Source organism: Equus caballus, chromosome 1, assembly GCF_041296265.1.
Source record: "Equus caballus isolate H_3958 breed thoroughbred chromosome 1, TB-T2T, whole genome shotgun sequence".
Classification (NCBI taxonomy): domain Eukaryota; kingdom Metazoa; phylum Chordata; class Mammalia; order Perissodactyla; family Equidae; genus Equus; species Equus caballus.
Window position 1 is genome coordinate 17,528,085 of NC_091684.1, and position 21,822 is coordinate 17,549,906.

Consider the following 21,822-nt stretch of genomic DNA (forward strand, 5'->3'; position numbering starts at 1 on the left):
CACAAAGAAAAGTGAGAGTCAGATGGCTTCACTGGTAAATTCTACAAAATATTTAAAGAAGCTTAATATGAATTCTTCACAAACTCTTCAAAAATACAGAATAGGATGGGACTCGACTCAACTCATTCTATGAAGACAACATAACTCTGATACCTAAACCAGACAAGGCTATCACAAGAAAACTACTTTTATGAATATAGACACAAACATCAACAAAATACTAGCAAACCAAAATCAGCAATATATAAAAAGGATTATACACCATGATCAAGCAGAATTTATCCCAGGAATGCTTGGTTGGTTTAACATCTGAAAATCAATCAGTGTAATACACCATATTAACAGAATAAAGGAAAAAAACAATGATCATCTCAATAGATGTAGAAAAAACTTTTGACAAAAACCAACACCCCCATCACGATAAAAACACTCAACAAAAAAGAGATAAGAGGAAACTTCCTCAACTGATAAAGACTGAATGGTGCCCCACCCCCCAAAAATACACCCATGTCCTCATCCCCAAAACCTGTGAATGCTACCTTATTTGGAAAAAGTGTCTTTGCAGATGTGGTTGAATAAAGGATCTTGAGATGAGGAGACCATCCTGAATTATTCAGTGGCCTAAATCCAATGACAAGTGTCCTTATAAGAGACACCCAGAGAAGAGAAACAGGTAGTGTAACTGTGGAGGCAGAGACTGGAGTGATTCAGCCACAAGGCCAGGAATACTGATGGCCACCAAAAGCTGGAAGAAGCAAAGAAAGGAATTTCTCCTAGCACCTCTGGAGGGGCACGGCCCTGCCTACACCTTGGTTTTGGATTTCTTGCCTCCAGATCTGTGAAAGAATACATCTCCATTGTTTTAAGTTACACAGTTTGTGGAATTTGTTATGGAAGCCATAGAAAACTAATACAAAGGACATCTACAGAAAAACCACAGCCAACATCATAATCAATGGTGAAAAACAAAATGCTTTCCCCTACAATTCGGATCAAGACAAGGATGTCTGTTCTTGCTACTTGTATTCAACTAGAGGTCAGAAGCAGGGAAATAGGAAAGAAAATGAAATAAAAGGTATTCAGATTGAAAAGGAAGAAGTAAAACTCTTGTTATTTGCAGATGGCATGATCTTCTATATAGAAATTCTAATGAACTTGCAAAAACCTATTAGAACTAATAAATGAGTTTAGCAAGTTTGGAGGGTAAAAGAACAATATACAAAAATCCATTGTATTTCTACACACTAACAACAAAAAATCCTAAAATAAAAATAATAAAAGAATTCAATTTATAACAGTATAAAAAAGGGTAAAATATTTAGGAATAAATTTAACCAAACAAGTATAAAACTTATACTGTGAAAACTAGAAAAATATTGAGGAAAGAAATTAAAGATGGCCTAAGAAAATGGAAGAATACCCCATTTTAACGGATTGGAATACTAAATATTGTTAAAATGACCATACTCTCCAAATTGATCTACAGATTCAACTAACTCCCTATAAAATCTCAGCTGGAGTTTTCTTTTTTCTTTTTTTTTTTTTTTTTAAATTGACAAACTGATCCTAAAATTTATGTAGAAATTCAAGGGACCAGAATAGCCAATTCGAAGAAAGGAAAAAATACTCTCTTCAACAAGTGGTCCTAGGACAACTGGATGTTTACATGCAAAAGAAAGAAATTGAACCCCTCCCTCACAATATACACAAAAACTAACTCAAAATGGATAAAAGGACTAGATTTAAGAGCTATTAAGTATAAAACTTTTAGAAGAAAACATAGAAGAAAATATTCCTGGTCTTGGGTTAGGCAATGAATTCTTAGATATGACATCAAAAGCATGAGGAACAAAATATATAATACATAAATTGGATTTCATCAAAAGTAAAAATTTTTGAGTTTCAAAGGACACTGTCAATAAAGTAAAAAACAACACAAAGAACTGGAGAAAATATCTGCAAATCATATATCTGATAAAGGACTTGTATCCAGAATATAGACAGAACACATAACTCAATAACAGACAAAAATAAAATTAAATAACAGGCAAAGAATCTGAATAGATATTTCTTTAAAGGAACTATATAAATGGCCAATAAGCACAGGGAAAGATGCTGAATATGAATAGCCATTACAGAAATACAAATCAAATCTATAACAAGATACCACTTCATACCCACTAGGGTGTTTATAATCAAAACAATGGACAGTAACAAGTGTTGGCAAGGATGTGGAGAAACTGGAATCCTCAAACACTGCTGGTGGGAATATAAAATGGCACAGCCCTTTGGAAACCAGTCTGGCAGTTCCTCAAAAGTTTAAACATAGGGTCACTATATGAGCTCACAAATCCACTCCTAAATATACACCCAAGAGAAATGAAAACGTATCTCCACACAAAAACTTGCACACAAATGTTCATAGAAGCATTATTAATAATAGCTAAAAAGTAGAAACAACCCAAATGGCTGGATAAATACAAATGAATGGACAAATACAATGTGGTATATCCATACAGCAGAATATTTTTTGACAACAAAAAGGAATTAAGTACTGATACAACATGGATAAACCTTGAAATCATGCTTTTACTTATGCTTAAAGAAGTCAGTCATAAAAAAAATACCACATATTATATGATTCTCTTTATGTGAAAAGTCCAAAAGACAAATCTACAGAGACAGAAAATAGAATAGTGCTTGCCTAGGGCTGTGTGTTTGAGGTAAAATGGAGAATAACTACTACTAAGTATGAGGTTTCCTTTGGGGACGATGAAATGGTTCTAAAATTGTGGTGATGGTTGGACAACTCTGTGAATACACCAAAATCCATTGACTTGTACAGTTTAAATGGGTGCATTCTGTGGTATAAGAATAATATCTCAGGAAGGCTGTAATAAAAGAAAGAACATTGGGCTTTTGTAATAAATCACTATAGATGGCTTCATCTAGCAATTTAACTTCCCATTCTCTCCTAAGCCTTTCTGGTTGCAAAAGAAACTTCAGGGTTCAAAATTATTCCACTATGTTAAATATAGATGACTTCCAAGTTGAACATTTTTAAACAAAAATTTAGCTCATATTCTCTTTAAAATCTGCAGGTCTCTAATCTCTCTTTACAAAATACACACTATCTAGTGAACAGCAGAGGAATAACATGGATCAAGGAGAAAATATTCAGCAACTAGAGAGAAATTTAAGCCGAAAATTTAAATCTAATCATTAGGCAGATAGGATTTATCCAGGTATGCAAGGGTGATTAAACATGTGAAAGTCAAGTGATGTAAACCATTGCATCTAGGTTAAAGAAGAAAAAGCATATGATCATATCAACAGATGCAGAAAAATCATTTGACAAAATCCAACATCCATTCATGATTAAAAAAACTCTCAGCAAACTAGGAATAGAGGGGAACTTCCTCAGCTTCATAAAGTACACCTACCCAAAAAAAAAAAAATACTTAATGGTGATAAACTAGATGCTTTCCTTCTAAGAAAAGGAACAAGGCAAGACATACTCTCTCATCACTCCTATCAACATTGTACTGGAAGTGCTAGCTAATGCAACAAGATAAGAAAGGGAAATAAAAGATACACAGAATGAGAAGGAATAAATAAAACTGTTCATAGATGACACGACCATATATGTAGAAAATCCAATCAACCAACAACCACAAAAAACCCTGGAACTAATAAGTGATTCTAGCAAGGTTGCAGGATACAAGGTTAATATACAAAAGTCAATCGCTTGCTTATATACCAGCAATGAATAATTAATATTCAAAATGAAAGACATAACACTATATTAGCACCAAAAAAAACCCCAAAATAGGTATAAATCTAACAAAATATGTGTAAGACCTATCTGATGAAAGAAATCAAAGAACTAAATAAATGGATAGTCTATATACATGGATGAGAAGACTCAATGTTGTCAAGATGTCAGTTCTTCCCAGCTTAAACTATATATTCAATGCAATTCCAATCAAAATTCCAGCAATATATTTTGTTGATATCAACAAAATAATTCTAAGATTTATATAGAAAAGCAAAAGACTCAGAAAAGCCAACACAATATTGAAGGAGAACAAAGTCAGAGGACTGACACTACTTGACTTTAAGACTTACTATAATAATCAAGACAGTGTGGTACTGGTGAAAGAACAGACAAATAGATCAATGGATCAGAATACATGGTGCAGAAATAGACCTACACAAATATAGTCACCTGATCTTTACAAAAGAGCCGAAATAACTCAACAGAGAAAAAACTGTCTTTTCAATAAATGCTGCTGGAACAACTGGACATCCACATACACAAAAAAACCCACAAAATCTAGACAGACTTTATACCTTTTAAAAATTAACTCAAAATAGGGGCTGGCCCCATGGCCGAGTGGTTACGTTCGCGCGCTCCGCTGCAGGCGGCCCAGTGTTTCGTTAGTTCGAATCCTGGGCGCGGACATGGCACTGCTCATCAGACCACGCTGAGGCAGCGTCCCACATGCCACAACTAGAAGAACCCACAACGAAGAATACACAACTATGTACCGGGGGGCTTTGGGGATAAAAAGGAAAAAATAAAATCTTTAAAAAAAAAAAAAATTAACTCAAAATAGACCATAGACCTAAATGTAAAATGTATAACTATAAAACTCCTAGAAGATAACATAGGAGAATATCTAGGTGACCTTTAGTTTGTTGATGATTTTTTAAATATAGTACCAAAAGCACAATTCATAGAAGAAAAAAATTAATAAGTTGGATTTTATTAAAATTTAAAACTTCTGCTCTGTGAAAGACATTATTCACAGAATGAAACAATAAGCCATAGACTTGGAGAAAATATTTGAAACAAATATCTTAAAAGGGACTGGTATCCAAAATATACAAAGAACCCTCAAAACTCAACAAGGAGAAAACAAACAACCTGATTAAAAAATTGGCAAAGAAGTCTGAACAGATACCTTTCCAAAGAAGACATACTGATGGCAAAAATAACCCATATGAAAAGATGCTCAACACCATGTGTCATTAGGGAATTACAAATTAAAATAACAATGAGGGGCTGGCCCGGTGGCACAGCGGTTAAGTTCACACGTTCCGCTTCTCGCTGGCCCGGGGTTCGCTGGTTCCGATCCCAGGTGCGGACATGGCACCGCTTGGCACGCCATGCTGTGGTAGGCATCCCACATATAAAGTAGAGGAAAATGGGCACAAACGTTAGCTCAGGGCCAGGCTTCCTCAGCAAAAAGAGGAGGACTGGCAGTAGTTAGCTCAGGGCTAATCCGCCTCAAAAAAATAAAATAAAATAAATAAAAAATAAAATAACAATGAGATACCACTACACACGTATTAGAATGGCTAACATTCAAAATACTATCAAGGATGTAGAGCAACAGGAACTCTCACTCATTGCTGGTGGAAATGAAAAATTCCACTCTTACAAAACTATCACACTATCATAAAACTAAACATACTATTACTACACAACCCAGCAATTGCACTCATTGGTATTTACCCAAAAGAACTGAAAGCTTATGTCCACACAAAAACCTGCACATGCATGTTTACAGCAGCTTTATTCAAAATTGTCAAAACTTAGAAATAACCAAGACGATCTTTAGTAGGTGAGTGGGTAAACAAACTGTGGTGCATCCATATAATGGAATATTATTCAGCGATAAAAGAATGGGCTATTAAGCCATGAAAAGACATGGCTTAATCTTAAATGCATATCGCTAAGTGAAAGAAGCATCTAAAAAAGGATGCATACTGTGCAATTCCAACTACACGACATCTTGGAAAAGGCACAGTGGAGACTAAAAATATCAGACCTTGCTAGGGGTTCGGCACAGGGGGATGAATAGGTAAGCACAAGAGATTTTTGGGGGCAGTGAAACTATTCTTATGATACAGTAATGGCGGAACATGTCATTATACATATGTGAAAACCCATTGAACCTACAACACAAAAGTGAATCCTAACATAAACTATGGACTTTAGTTAGTAATAATGTATCAGTATTGACTCATTAATTATAAAAAATGTACCATGCTAATGCAAGATGTTAATAATAGCGGGACTTGGAGTGGGGTAGCTATGGGGATACTTGGGAACTCCGTGCTTTTTTACTCATTTTTCTGTAAACCTAAAACTCTTCTTAAAAAATAAAGTCAATTAATTAAACAAACAACAACAAGAAAACAAAATGGTGGTGATAAAAATTGCAGTTGCTTTTCCATATATAGTATCTTTACTGAAATAAACAAACCCAGCCCCTAGTACCTAGTATGCAGATATTTTCAAAAAATATATGAAGTGTAAAATGGGATCCAGGTTTCTCCCTGTCAGAAGGGATTTACAAATTTGGAGAGAGGAAGGCTAGAATAAATCCTGTGATGTTGTACTGCATCATTATGCAGTTTACCTAGACAGGGTTGAGGCAGGCACACAGGCAGATACAGAGAGGTAGAGACATATATCTATTTCTAGAAATACATATAGACGTGTGTGTGTAGATATTTTCTGGCCCTAACTTCTGAGAGGGCCTGTAAACACATCAAAAAAGCAATATACACACATACTTAGTGCCCTAATCTTGGTTGATAAATACCATTCTCCACTAAAAGGAATCTGGGTTCCTTGAGAAAATGACTTATTCCAGCAGGGAAAGTACAAAATATGAATAGAATTTTTTTGGCACATGTGCCAGACAGTGGAGGAAAGCACAAAGAATGATGTGGACATTTGTAGAGAACACAGGAGTCTGAGTGAAAGCAGCTCAAACTGACCAAATCTGGGACACTTTGAGCACCAACGTGAAGAAGAATGGTAACTGATGATAAAACACTGAATACAATAAACACCCATCGCTTCATACTGGTATAAGCGAACATCAAAATCAGGGTGATTTAGAAGACATAATAAAATTAGAATATCACCATTTGGAAACCATTGTAGTAATAACTGTTCCTCCAAGAATGATCAACAGATGCTGAAACTACAGGGTGAAAGTTTAACGAGAAACAGAATACTTACAGTCTAAAAGTACCTCCCCACATGGTGTTTATTAATTAAAAAAGGAAAACTTGTATCTTAACAGTGGAGAAACCTGGAACCACTTTAACCAAGACATAAAAGTTAACCTCTACATGAATGTTCATAGCAGCCTCATTTTTCATAATAGCCGAGTGCAAACAACCCGAATGCCCATCAACTGATGAGTGGATAAACAGTATGTGGTATATTCATACAATGGAATATTATTCATCCATAAAAAAGAATGAAGGACTGAAAGATACTGCAACATGGATGAAGCCTGGAAACATTATACTTAGCGAAAGAAGCCAGACACAAAAGACCACACATTGTATATTCCATTTATATGAAATATCACAAATAAGCAAATTTATAGAGACAGAAAGTAGATTAGTGATTTCCACATGATGAAGGGAGGGAGTATAGCAAGGTATGGGATTTCTTTCTGAGGTGATGGAAATATTCTGGAATTAGTGATGATGATTGCATAACATTATAAACATACTAAACAACACTGAATTGTACACTTTAAAATAGTTAAAATGGAGAATTTTATGTTATATGAATTTTATCTCAATAAAAGTGGTTTTTTCAAAAAAAAATAGCCATAGAAGAAGGCCACAACATTTTGGTATTCTACTAAAACCAAGAAACCTTAGTCTAATCATGAGGAAACATCAGACAAACCCAAATTGTTGCATTCTTTAAAAGAAAGACTGAGACCGTTCCAGATTAAAAGAGACCAAAAAAACATGACAACTGAATGTGTGCATGATCCTGGATATAATCCTGGATCAGAAAAAGATACCCAAATCTAGCAAGGAAAAAAAATATCAAACCTTGAGTCTAATAAGGGAAGTCTAATAAGTCTAATAAGGGAAAACCACAGGGCAATTTCACATGTGAACATAGATGCAAAATTTATTGAGAAACCAAATGAAACAATAAAATAGTTCTGCTTTTTAAATAAAAGATATTTGAACAATTGGTAAAAATTAAATAAGGTCTATAGACTAGTTTATAAAATTCTATCAATGTTATTTCCTAAATTTATATCTGTTTTGTGGTTAGGTAAGAGAATGTCCTTGTTTTTTAGTAAATACATTTAAAAATATTTATGGTTAAGGGGACGTCATGTTGGCAATTCACTCTCAGTTCAGAAAAAAAGAGATATTAGATAGAGAGATAGATAGTGCTCAAAAAACAATTAAAAGTGAACATAACTACAGATGCTGCCGATATTAAAGATTCTAAGAGAACATTATGAATATCTTCATAACAATTTAACTGAAGACTGATTTCATGGATAAATTCCTGAGAATATGTCTTATCAAAACTTAAGAATAAGTAAAACATTTGAATATTTTTATAACCATTACATACACTGCATGTAGCAGTTAAAAGTATACATACAAAGAAAAATTGTTTTCTAACAGCTTGACTTAAAGGTTATTAGCATAAAATATTCAGGAAAAGATAGTTCCAATCTTATACATACTGTTCTAGAGTATAAAAAAGAATACTCCCACCTCATTTTATGAGCTCAATATAACCTTAATACCAAAGAGCTAACATGAATATTCAAGAAAACCATGAGCAAATCTCACATATTAACATCAATGCAAAAATGCTTACCAAAATATTAGGAAACCAAAACATAAGTAATACATTTTGACTCAGTTTGACAACACAAATTGTGTTAATAATAAAATAAATATAATTTTCCACATTAAGTTATTTAGTAGAAAAATCAGATAATCATCCCCCCAAAATGCCTTTGATAAAATCCCACATCCATTCAAAATATAAACCCTTACCAAACTAGGAAAAGAGGAAACTTTCTTAATAACAATATCTACAAAACCCACAGTGAACATCGTTCTTACGGGAGAAACACTGAAAGCATTTCTTTAAAGCTCAGGAATAAAAATAGATGCCTGTTATCACCACTTCTATTCAACATTGAACTGGAGGTTGTTGCTGAAATGATAACGTAAGAAAAATGAAAATTGTAAGATCCAGGAAGGAAGAAACAAAACTGCCATTATTTGCAGATAATCTGAGTATCTACTGTAAAAAACTGAAAAACATCTACACATAAATTACTAAAATACAGGAAGCCATTAGACATAAAAGGAACTTAAAAATCAATTGCATTTCCATATATCAACCCATAAAGAAAAGAATAAAAGATAATGTACTAATTGAATAGCATCACCCAAAATTCATATACACCTCAAACCACAGAATGCGACCTTATTTGGAAACAGGGTCTTTGCAGACATAATTAGCTAAGCTAAAATGAGGTTTTACCAGATTAGGGTGGGCCCTAAATCCAATGACTTGTGTCCTTATAAGAAGACCATTTGAAGACACATACAAACACACAGGAAGAAGATCATATGAAGAAAGAGCCTGAGATTGGAGTGATGAATGCAGTTACAACAAAAGAATGCTCAATCGCCAGGAGCTGCTGGATGCTGGAAAAGGCAAGAAAGGATTCTTCCCTAGAGCCTGGAGGGAGCACCACCCTGAAAACACCTTGATTTCGTTAGGACTTCTACCCTGCTGAATTATGAGAGGATAAATTTCTGTCATTTTTAAGCCATCAAATTTGTGGTAATTTGTTACGTCGTCCTTGGAAAACCAATAGAGTTCATTTAGAAAAGTATATGACATATCAATCACCTAGGAATAATTCTAACAAAAAGTTGTTAGTATTGCAGACTATGAAAGGAACGGACTTTCATTAAATGGTTTTGGGACTACTGATTTCCACATTTAAAAAAATGGAACCCTACCCAGATGGATTAAAAACTAAACGTGAAAGGTAAAACTATAAAAATTTGGAGGGAAACGCAGAAAACACAGAGATAGGAAAGAATTATTTAAGCAAGACACAAAGTACAATCCATAAAAGAAAATATTGCTCACTTCTACATTAAAAGTAAGAAGTTCTGTTCAAAACAACATCATACAAAGAGCAGAATGAAAATCCACAATCTAGGAGAGAAAATGTTTGCAAAATATGAAACTAACGAAGGATTAATATCAAAAAGAAGGGTACAAAAATAACAAAACAGGCAGAAGAATTGAGCAGAATTTCCAAGAAGAGAGAAATGTGGACAATAAGCACGAAAAGATATTCCACCTCGTTAGCAATCAGGGAAATGTACATTAAAACCAAAATGGGACACCATTTCATACCTATTAAATTGGCAAAAACTATTTTAAAAAATTAACACCACGTTTTAGAGAGTTTCTAGAGGAATGGGAACTCCCATTCACCGCTGGTGGGAGTATAAATTAGTAAAATGACATTATAGTTGGGTAAAATTGAGCATGACACTCCCTTTTAATTATTATAAATGACCAAGCATTTATAATATTAAGTAAATAGCTTAGAGAAACTTGTATATGAAACAATGGAAGACCAGGTAAGAACATTTATAATATAATTGCTAATAAGAGCAAAAATTGGTGCATTCCAAATATCCTTCCACAGTAGAAGAGAAAATATAAAAAAGATCTACATTCACCCATTAAGCATCTCTCCACTGGACAACAATTCTGCCAGCAATCCTACCATGCTTCCCTCACCACTCACTCGTCCTCCCTCCTAAAAGACCATTTCATACTTTATCTTCTCTCCTCAAACCTCAAATTTCCAATAAATACCCCCATTCTCATTCCCAAATGATAACGTCACTCCACATTTCACTAAAAATAAAAAAAGAATTAAAATTTTCACAAGCTCTCACCATGTCAACACATTTACCTGCATCTTTGCTCACATAACCTGCCTTTTCTCCTATTCCTATGAATAAAATATCTATACTGCTCTAGGAAATGCTATCCTCTCTATTTGCTCACTAGATCCCACGGCTACTCATTTTGTTAAGGACATCCCTCTAGCAAATTCTTCCCTTTCTTGCATCATTTTTTTTTTACATCTTCTTAATCTTTCTCATCAACCAGTAAACATAACTACTTCTCCAAACTTAAAAAAAGAAACAAAACACCTCTCTTGTCCTCACCTCCCTTACCCCTTGTTAACTCTATTTCTCTCCTTCCCTTAGAACAAACTCCTCAGAAAATTTGCCAGTACTTTTCTCCAATTCCTCTTCTCCCACCCTGATGACAATCCATGCCAATCAGAATTCATTCTACCACCCCACTGGAACCTCTCCTGTCAAGGTCAGCAAAAAATTCCAGTTTGCCAGATCCCATGATCATTTCTCAATTTTCATATTATTTTATCTATCAGCAGCTTCTGACAAACTTTCTTCTCTCTCCTTTGAAACACTCTCTTGGCTTCTAGAACATCACACTTTCCTGGTTTTCCTGCTAACTCGTTAACTTCTCATTCTCAGTCTCCTTTTCTAGTTGTCATTTTTATCTCTCTGACCAGAAAATCAGTGTCCAGATCCCCAAACTCCTATATCCAGCCACTTATTTAACATATCCACTAGGATATGTAATATGTACCTCAAATTAAATATATCTAAAATTGAGCTTCTAATCTTCCTCCACACAAAACCTATTCCTCCCACAAAATTCATCATCGCAAGTAATGCCAACTCCATGCTTTTCAGGTCTTCAAGGCCAAAAGCCTGATTCATCTTTCACTCCTCTCTCTCTTCCACTCTATTTCCAATCCCTTCGTCTATCAAACCTCTGTTGGCTGTACCTTGAAAATATATTCAGAATCTAACCAATTCTCATCACCTGCACATTGCCTCTTTGGTCTCAAATGCCATCATGTGTTTCTTAGATTATTACAATAGCCTCCTAAATGGTCCTCTTGCTTCTCCTCTTGCATCATAATCACAACACAGCAGCCAAAGTGATCCTGTAAAAACCTAAATCAGAGCATCTCACATCTCTGTTCAAAACCCTCCAATGGCTTCCCATATCAGAATAAAAGTCAAAATTCTTATAACAATCCCTATGACTCTAGATAACAGGGTTTCCAATTACCACTCTAAGGTCATTTTCCACTACTTCACCCAACCCACTCTAAGACACTCTACTCCAACTACGCTGGCCCCCTTGCTATTCCCAATGACAAGCATATTCCCATCTCAAGACTTCTGCACTAGTTTTCCAGAACACCTGTCCCTCAAATACTGGCATGGCTCACTCTCTAACCTCTTTCAGGTCTTTACTCAAATTTGTTTTCAGTGATGTCTTCTCTGACCACCGTATTCAAAGGCAACAACGTAAAACTCCCTATCCTCTTTCCACGCTTTCTTTTTCCTCTATTGCACTTATTACCATTTAAAACACATTTCACTTATTTCCATTTTCATTGTCTGCTTACCCCATAAAATATATCTCCAAAACATAAAGTTTTGATTTAAAAACAAAGGTCTCTAAGGAAAGCATACAATGCTAAACAATACACACAACTTTCAAAAACGGACAAACTAAATAAATTGTTTGCTTGCAAACACATATAGGAGGGTAAACATCCTATAATAAAAAGCAAAGAAATAATTAACACAATATTAAGAATAATGGTTACCTCTCTGGGGGTTAATAAAGGGAGTGCCATAATGCAGGGACACACAAGGGCTTCTGGGAGTACTGTAACATCCTCTTTCTCGGTTCAGGTAGATAAGGTGATTACTTTATTATTGTTCTGAAACTATGTATGCATGCTTTCATACAGTCTTTTGTCCATATGCAATATTTCCCAGTTTATAAAAGAGAACTAGGGAGAAAATAAGTACTACGTATCTCAAAATTACCTTAAAAGATAAAGCTATAGAGATAAGTATTTCTTTAAATTATCAATATGCAGTTTGAACCAGACATTCCAAAATTTCAAATCTCATAACATACTGTGATGTTTATAAAGACAATTTTTTAGCCTATATAAATACTTTATGTTCATTTTAATAAATCTCTCTATTGTACTACTTCTTTATTATATGTGTGTGTTTCTATTATTTCCCACATACACATGTACCATAAAAATTTAAACTATGTGTCTCCCTTATTGAGAACTTCTTAGGATTATTTTCAACACAGTGCTTGATATGGAGTCAATATTTTTGTTGAAAAGATTTCAGACATTCATTATGCAGAGAAATAAGCAAGGATGAACACCATGATAGCGTGTTCATCAGTGTTTACTAAAATGTAAGTTAACTAATAACATATTTATAAAATTGTATCACTTTCTAAAACGTCTGACAGCTCAATTTTTAGAGAAATCACAAAAACAATAATTTATTAAAATAGCTTTGAATATTTTAATGTAAAAATAACTCCCATTATATCAAATTTAAGAAGCTAGAATAATTTCATGTAACCAAATGTAGCATAATTATGAAAACATTTTAAAGACTTTTTTTAAGTATAGAAATAATATAGTAGCACAGAAGAATTATTAGACTGACTACTTATCTTTGCAATATTTCTATAAGCATACTTGAAATCTTTTTCTCTCACTTGGAAAAAAAATTACCAAATTGATAATTACAACTGTAAGTTGTAAATGATAATGTTTAATATGTTCCTTATGTGCTGAAACTTACTGTGCTTCTGCACAGGTTAAAGGAACACAACAATAGAGAGAAGAACCTCAACAACAGGTCAAGAAAATCTGAGGTCTCTAGTACGAGAGAAAAGCCTCGACACAGAAGAACAGTGAAGGCGTAGCCTCCTATGGTTAGCTCTGCACACATGTATGTGCAAAGAATGTTACGAGACACCTCATTTATCAAGGCTAAGAAATCAAGACCACAATGGCCCTGGTACTCAAAACCATTACAGCAAAGTTAAAGTCCTTTAGCAAGGGATAATACCCATTAATAAAACATCCTAACAACATCAAAGGAATCATTTTTGAGAAATGGGGATTTTTATAAATACACGATGTTTGTTTTCTCTTACTCTTTAAATGTAAAGAAAGCAGACTCAACTAGTCCTGAGTATTGGGGTAGTAGCAATGGCTTTGGTTGTATCTGAACGTTTATGTCTCAATCCCTTTCTAACAATGGCAGAAAAAACCCATATTTTGGTAACTATACATTAAAAATTGACCCTCTTTTAGTATCCAAATTATCATAAACTACTAGCACATAATATTAAACCTGAGAAGTCAAATCAAACACAGATTTCTATTTTTAAATAAACTTTTATGAAGTATAACATACATCCCAAAAGTAGACAAATCTAAAGCCTGTAGTTTAATGAGTCATCACAAAATGAACACGTGTAACCACTCCAGAAGCTTCCCTGTTGCCCATCCCGATCACTACTCAACTCTTCCTGGCCTAAGGTAATCCCTCTCATAACTTCTAAGACCACAGATTAGTTTTTTCTGGTGCTAAACTTTATATGAATGGAATCATATACTCTATATTCTTTTGTGTCTGGCTTATTTGGGTCTATATTACTTTGGTGAGATACAATTGCATGGATTCATGCAGCGACAATTCTTTCATTTCGATTATTGTGTAACATTCCATTATATGAATATACAATTAATTTATCTATTGAACTGTTTCAATAGATATTTCATTCATTTCCAATGATTGACTGTTACAAATAATGCTATCATGAATACTCTTCTACGTGACTGTAGTGCATACAAACATGCATTTGTTGGTTATATAACTAGAATAACTATCTCATAGGATACATATATTACATACATGTGTCTGAGTGTATTCAAATTTAGCAAAAACTGTCAAAAGCTTTTTCAGAGTGCTTCTACCGCTTTGTACACACTTGATATTAGCAGTCTTGTAAATCTTAACCACTTAAGTGGATGTGTACTGGTACCTCAATATTGTCTTAATTTAAACTGACCTGGTGACTAATAAGGTTGGGCACCTTTTAAAGTATCTATTTTGGTCATTTGATATCCTTTTTTTGTGCGGTACCTGGACAAGTCTCTTGCTCATTTTCTCTTGAGTTATGTGACATTTTCTTATGATTTGTAGTACTTCTCTATATTTTCAGGAATAGAGTCTTTCATTGGGTTTATACGTTGCAAATATCTCCCCCACCACAGCCTGCCTTTTCACCTTCTTCCTGATATTTTTATACATACATATAGTTCAGTTTATCATTTTCCCTCTACTAAGAGTACTATTTAAATCCTAACTAAAAAGTCTTTCATTACCAATGGATATAGAGATATTTGCCTTCATTATCTTTGACAATATTTATTATTTTACCTTCTATATGTAGCTCAACAATTGATTTGAAACAAATTTTTGTGTATGGTGTAAAGTAGGGCCCAAATTTCATTTTTTTCAATGGTATATCCAAATGGCCCAGAATAATTTATTGAAAAAATGGCTCTGTAATGACAACATTGTCATAAATTAAGAGTTCATAAGTATACAGGTCTATCGTGAAATTCCTATTTGCTGCATTGGTCTACTTCCCTATCTTTACAATACGATTACAGTGGTTTCATAAGTCATTAGATCTGGTAGAGAAGTTCTCCAGTTTATTCTTCTAAAAGTTTGTTTTAGCTATGATTTGTCCTTTGCATTTTCATATAAATTTTAGAATAGTCATGTCCATTTCTAAAAGAAAAATACTTGCTGCAATTTTGTTTGGGATTACATTAAATTTATAGATCAATCTGGGCAAAACAGACATCTCTACAACATTGAGTTTTTCAATCAATTATCATAATGTATCCTCCACTTATTTAGGTCTTCAGTTTCTCACAATAAGGTTTTACAGTTTTCTGTGTAAAGATCCTGCCTATATGTCACTGTATTTATTCCTTAGGTTATTGATATTCTGATGGTAACATAAATTCTTTGCTTTTAAATCATCATTTTCCAACTGTTCCTGGCATATAGAATTACTATTTTTGTTTTTTTTATATTGACCTTATTTCTAGAAATCTATTATTCATTTAGCTTTTTTATTTTATTTTATTTTAATTGCTTTATTGTACCGGATAGAAATTCCAAAACAATGTGAAATGGAAATGGTGACAGTGGGCTTTCTTATCTCATTCTTAATCTTAAATGAAAATTTTTCTAAATTACACTATAATGTTTGCAATCAAGTTTTTCTGTTTGTTTGAATCCTTTTACCATATGAACAGTTTGCTTCTATTCTTACTTTACCAGAGTTTATAGCATGAATATACGTTAAATTTTATCTAAACTTTTCTCTGCAGCTTTTGAGAAGATTATGTGGCTTTACTTATTTATTCTCTTAATGTGTTCATTACCCTGATTTTAGGAATTTTTAATGTATCTGATATTCTTAGAATGAACCCATACGTTGTATTAGACTTTTCATAAATGGCTGGATTCACTCGATTTTTTAAATAATTACAATAATTATACTATAAATTCCTTATCTGTAATATCTTTTTCATATTTTTGTATCAGTTATGCTAGCCTCATAAATCTCAAGATAATTATTTCCGCCCTCTGAAAGTTTGTGAAGGATTGGCATTATTTATTTCTTAAATATTTACTTCTTAAATGTTTAGGTAAATTCACTAGTAAAGTGATCTAGGCCGAAAGGGTTTGGGGATTTGTTTTGTCATTTTTGCATGGTTTTTGTTTTTTGGGGTTTTTTGGTGAGGAAGATTGGCCCTGAGTTAACATCTGTTGCCAATCTTCTTCTTTTTGCTTGAGGAAGATTGTTGCTGAGCTAACATCTGTGCCCATCTTCCTCTATTTTGTATGTTGGATGCCACCACAGCATGGCTTGATGAGAGGTGTGTAGGTCCACACCCAAGATCCAAATCTGCAAACCCTGGGCCACTTAAGCAGAGCACCAAAATTAACCACTACACCACTGGGCTAGCTCCTGCATGTTTGTTTTTTAAGGAAAGAGGATTTCAAACACAGATTCTATTTCTTTGATACAAGACTATTCCAATTTTCTACCTCTTCATGTGTCAATTCTGGTAAGTTTTACTTTTCTAGAAATTTGACATGGTTATTTGATTTTTTTAAATTTACTATCATACAGTTGCTTATCATATACTCTTATTATCTTTAATGTCTATAGGATTTGTAGTGATGTCTTTTGTTTCATTCTTGATATGGGTTATTTGAGTATAATCTTTGTTTCTAAGCTAGGTGGGTATTTATCTATTACTCTTTACAAATACCCAACTCTGTGGATTTTTGGTGGCCATATGAGTCATCTCCGTTATATATTTGTTTTCTATTTCATTAATTTGTGTTATCTTATACTCTTCTTTTTTCCTGTCTTTATTTACTTATCTTTTCTTTTTCTAATAAAATGCATTAGATGTCCCTCTTGGCAGCATCATACACATTTTGATGTGTTATCACTCAATACAAAATATTTTCAAAATTCAGCATAATTTCTTTAACCAATTAGTTTTAAGGAGTTTATTAATTCCAGACATCTTAGAGTTTTTGTGGTCACTTTTAAGTTCATTTCACTGTGGTCAATTACTTTGTGTGATTTCAATCCTTTTAAATTTGTTGAGATTTGCATTAAAACCCAGCATATGGTAAATTTTGGAAAATGTTCCATATGTACTTGAAAACAAGGTATATTTGGCAGTCATAAGATAATTTGCTCTCAAATATCAAAAAAGACAAAATTATTAATTGTGGTTTTCAAATCTTTTATATCTTTACTGCTTTTTTTGGTCCCCTTGTACAATCAGTTACCAAGACAACTGGGTTAAAAATATCCTATGATTTGACCCCTTTTATTCTGTCAATTTTTGCTTTACTTAATATAGTGTTATAAGGTACATATAAATTCAGAACTCTTATGTCTTCTAGGTAGATGACTGACTTAAATTCTTATTTGTTTCATATTAGTTCTTTTATCAATTCCCACATAATATGAGGACCTTAGTACTTTTGAACACCACTTACCCTCTTTCCTGACTTATGTCTGTTATTATCATGTGTTTAAATTTTGCATATATTTAAGCCTCTATTATTATTATAGTTTTATATACTAAGTAATCACTTAGATTTGCCTCTTTTATTTCTCTATTCCTTCCAGTATCTGGGATCATTTTTCTTCTACTTCAGTAGCATTTCGTTTATTTATTTAGTATTACCTTTATTGCAGGTCTGCTATTGTCAAATTCTCTCAATTCTTGTTTTTCTGAAAATGTTGTTATGCTTTCTTTCTCTTTTTTTTTTCCAAAGAAGATTAGCCCTGAGCTAACATCCACCACCAATCCTCCTCTTTTTGCTGAGGAAGATTGGCCCTGAGCTAACATCTGTGCCCATCTTCCTCTATTTCATATGTGGGACGCCAGCCACAGCATGGTTTGATAAGCAGTGTACAGGTCCACACGCCTGATCTGAACCAGTGAGCCCCAGACCACCAAAGTGGAGCACACAAACTTAACCGCTGTGCCACCAAGTGGGCCCCTGCTTTCATTTTTGGAGGATATTTCACTGGACGCAGAATTTTAAGCTGATGATTATTTTTTTTCAGTCATTGAAGACACCACATCATCTAGATTCCATTTTTTCAATTAGGAAATCAGCTGTCAATTTTAATGTTGGTCCTTTAAAAAGAATATGCCTTTGTTCCCTCTGGCTGCTTTAAAGTTTTTCTCTTCTGTTTGGGCTTTCATTTCATCAGTTCTACTGTGATATTTATAAATGTAAGTTTCTTTGTACTTATCCCCCTTGGTGCTCGTAGAACTTCTTCAACTTGTGGCTTGGATGTCTTTCATCATTTTTGAAAGTGTTCAGTCATTAAGACTGCAAATAGTGCTCTATATTATTTTCTCACTCTTCTTCTGGAGTCCAGTTACATGAATGTTACACCATTTCCACATGTCTCTCATTTCTTTCTCTCTTTTATTTTTCATTCTTTGTCTTTCTTTACTTCAGTGGGGCTATTTCCTTCTGACCTATCTTCTCTTTCATTAATTCCCTCCTCAGCTGTGTCTAACCTGCTGTTAAACCCATCTGAGGAATTCTTAATTTATTTAACATATTTCTCATTTCTATAATTTCCATTTGATTCTTTAGTAAGAGTTTCCAGTTGTCTGCTAATATTTTCTACTTTGTATTTTAATTTCTTTGTCATAAAATCCTAATTATCTTAAAGTTTTTGTGTAAAAACACCATTAAGCTGTAAATATGCTTCTAAGAGGTGTTTTTTTAACTATCTTGTCTTTTTCTAAGCCTTACTGTTTTTTATTTTGTATCAGATACTGCATAAGATAGACTGAAGAAATAATTTGAGACTCTATATGATATTATCTTCCTCAAGAGAGCATTTACTTTTGCTCTGCTGGCTAGTTAGGGTATGGGCAGATAACCATAATTGAATTAAAGACTGTGATGATACAAAGGTGGGCTTATCCTTACTAATAGGTTTAGAACTTTAGGGGCCAGACTTAATCCTTAAGCATGTACCAAGGCCTGTCTTCCCTGGCACACATGAAATCCAATTTTGGTCCTCCATACTGATTGACAAAAGCTCTGCTCTGTTTCATAGTCAGTTTTCAGGATTTATAATTGTCTCAAGGACAAAAGTTGCACAAAAGGTCAATCTTATCTCCCTTGACATTCTACCTCTCCTAGTTCTTGACCACAAATTCTCACTACCTTGATAGGGCTCTGATGTCTTAAAAAGATGTAATTTCTAACTTTTCTCAATGGAAATAGTAGTCCAAAATAATCCATTTCACGACTGAAAATTCCTCCAAACACACATTTACTAATATCTCAACAAACTAGCCTATCTACTAAAAAGTTAAGCCAGTTCTGAGGTGGTAAAAATTTAAAATTTATCTGCACAATGGACACAAAATAGTGACATTTTAAAATTACATCACATTTGACAAATAAACCTGATTTAAACTATAATCTATATACAACAGCAAATTTGAAAACTTAACTAACAAAAAGCATCAAAACTTTAAGAATGCTACACATTTTAAGGATAGGAAAATACCATTTTAGTGCTGATAATTTTACTGATCTTTTGAAAAAATATAGGATGTAGTAAAATATTAAAGCATTATATATATATAAAACACATATATATATAAACATATATATATAAAAACATAGACCTAATGAGGTGCTCAAAATAATTTACCAATTATTTCACTAAATTCTCCTAAGGAACAAGTATCAAATGTTATTTGTGCATATACTAAAATTGCCAACAGTGATAATTACCTTTTCCTATGCAAAAGTTCACTGTGGAAAGTTTTCAGGCAGGGAAGCATGTAAAATCTGAGCAAATTCCATTCAAGTGATGAGCAACAATCCTCTCATTTTGACTTTATTCGAATAATACCCATGCCTCTCCTATCCATTCACTTCTGTTAAGATACCTCCCTGACCATTACTATACCCATTATTATTACTACTGGAAACTACGCTGCTTCTTTCATGAAAAAGCAGTTATCTTTTCCCTTTTGGTGTGATACAACATCTGTAATATAGGCAAAAATAAGTTAAGCAGAATGATAGTGCCTTAATCACTACACCACAATTCCTCCTGCTATCAAAAAGTCAAAGAGAAAAGGATAAAAAAGATTAAAATAGGAAACATAATGCAATGTATAAATTATATAAAATTAAAAAATAATTTATTGATTTTGATATTTATAAAACTATAAAGAATAATACTGCATTTTATTAGACTAAAAAAATAATGAAAATTAACAAAATCATACAAAGGAAAAGTTTTATTTTTTTAACTCCATCATTCTTTTTCAAATAAAGTAAAAATTAGAATATATGATGGAAAGTGAAGAGGGCAAAACAAAACACAATTTAGTGGAAAACTGTATTTCCCTTACACACATAAAGTAATTTCACGCTAAAAGTTTAAAAGAATGTGTAGCATCTCAAAATAACAAAGGAGTCACATCCCACCTTTTACAAAGGGAAATGAAGACAACAAAAATTCTATTTTCAAACTCATATACCTAGAAAAATCAACAAATGAATAATATTTCAAACATAAAGAGAACATTATGGTTATGAATAGGTAATTCACTAAACAGGAAACACAAGCCACAAGTGAACACATAAAAAGATGCTTATTCACAATAGTACTCAGGGTATGCACATTAAAATATCAATACGATACCATTCACATCCATTGTGTTGGCAAAAGGAAAATATCCTCAAATTACCAAGTGCCAGTGGGAATATGAAGAAACAGGGACTCAATCCTTGCTGGTGGAAGTATATATTACTGTAGTGACTTGAAGAGCAATTAGACAACACACAGTAAGGCTGAGGATGTGAATATGCTCAGACACAGCAACTTCACTTTTAAGTACATACCCTAGAAAAACTCTTGGATATGTGCATGAGAAGACCAGTACAAGATGTACAATGTAGCATTGTCTATAACAACAAAAAGAAAAATCTACCTAAATGCCACAAGCTTTGCATTTCACAAGAGACTGGATGATGAAACTGAAGAAAGGCTTTTAAAATTAACAAATGACAACAAAATGTGAGTATAGAAAAACAAATCCCAGGACATAGAATATCAAAGCTCAAATTCTGGTTTATTGGTAAGCAAAATTGCTCATCTGAATTAAACATGATATCAGCATTTATAAGTAATGCATAGAGAGTTAAGTATATCTACAGGATCAGAAACGATTTTAAAGTCGATCATTTACAGTAATGATGGCTACATAGAAAATGTATTGTTTTGTGCCTTTGCTACATAATAGAATATCATCAGTTGAAACAAAGATGTGAAAAGGCCAAGAATGTCTCACTGAAAATATTTAATAAATACCACAAATATAGAACATAATAGTGACAAATTTTCTCATCATACTT

At 33.3% G+C, this 21,822-nt stretch overlaps 1 protein-coding gene across 4 annotated transcripts in view; it reads right to left on the minus strand.

The window, feature by feature from the left end:
- Positions 1 to 21,822, minus strand: part of ATRNL1 (attractin like 1) — a 740,103-nt gene that overhangs the window by 614,683 nt on the left and 103,598 nt on the right. The gene's annotated exons all lie outside the window — the stretch shown is intronic.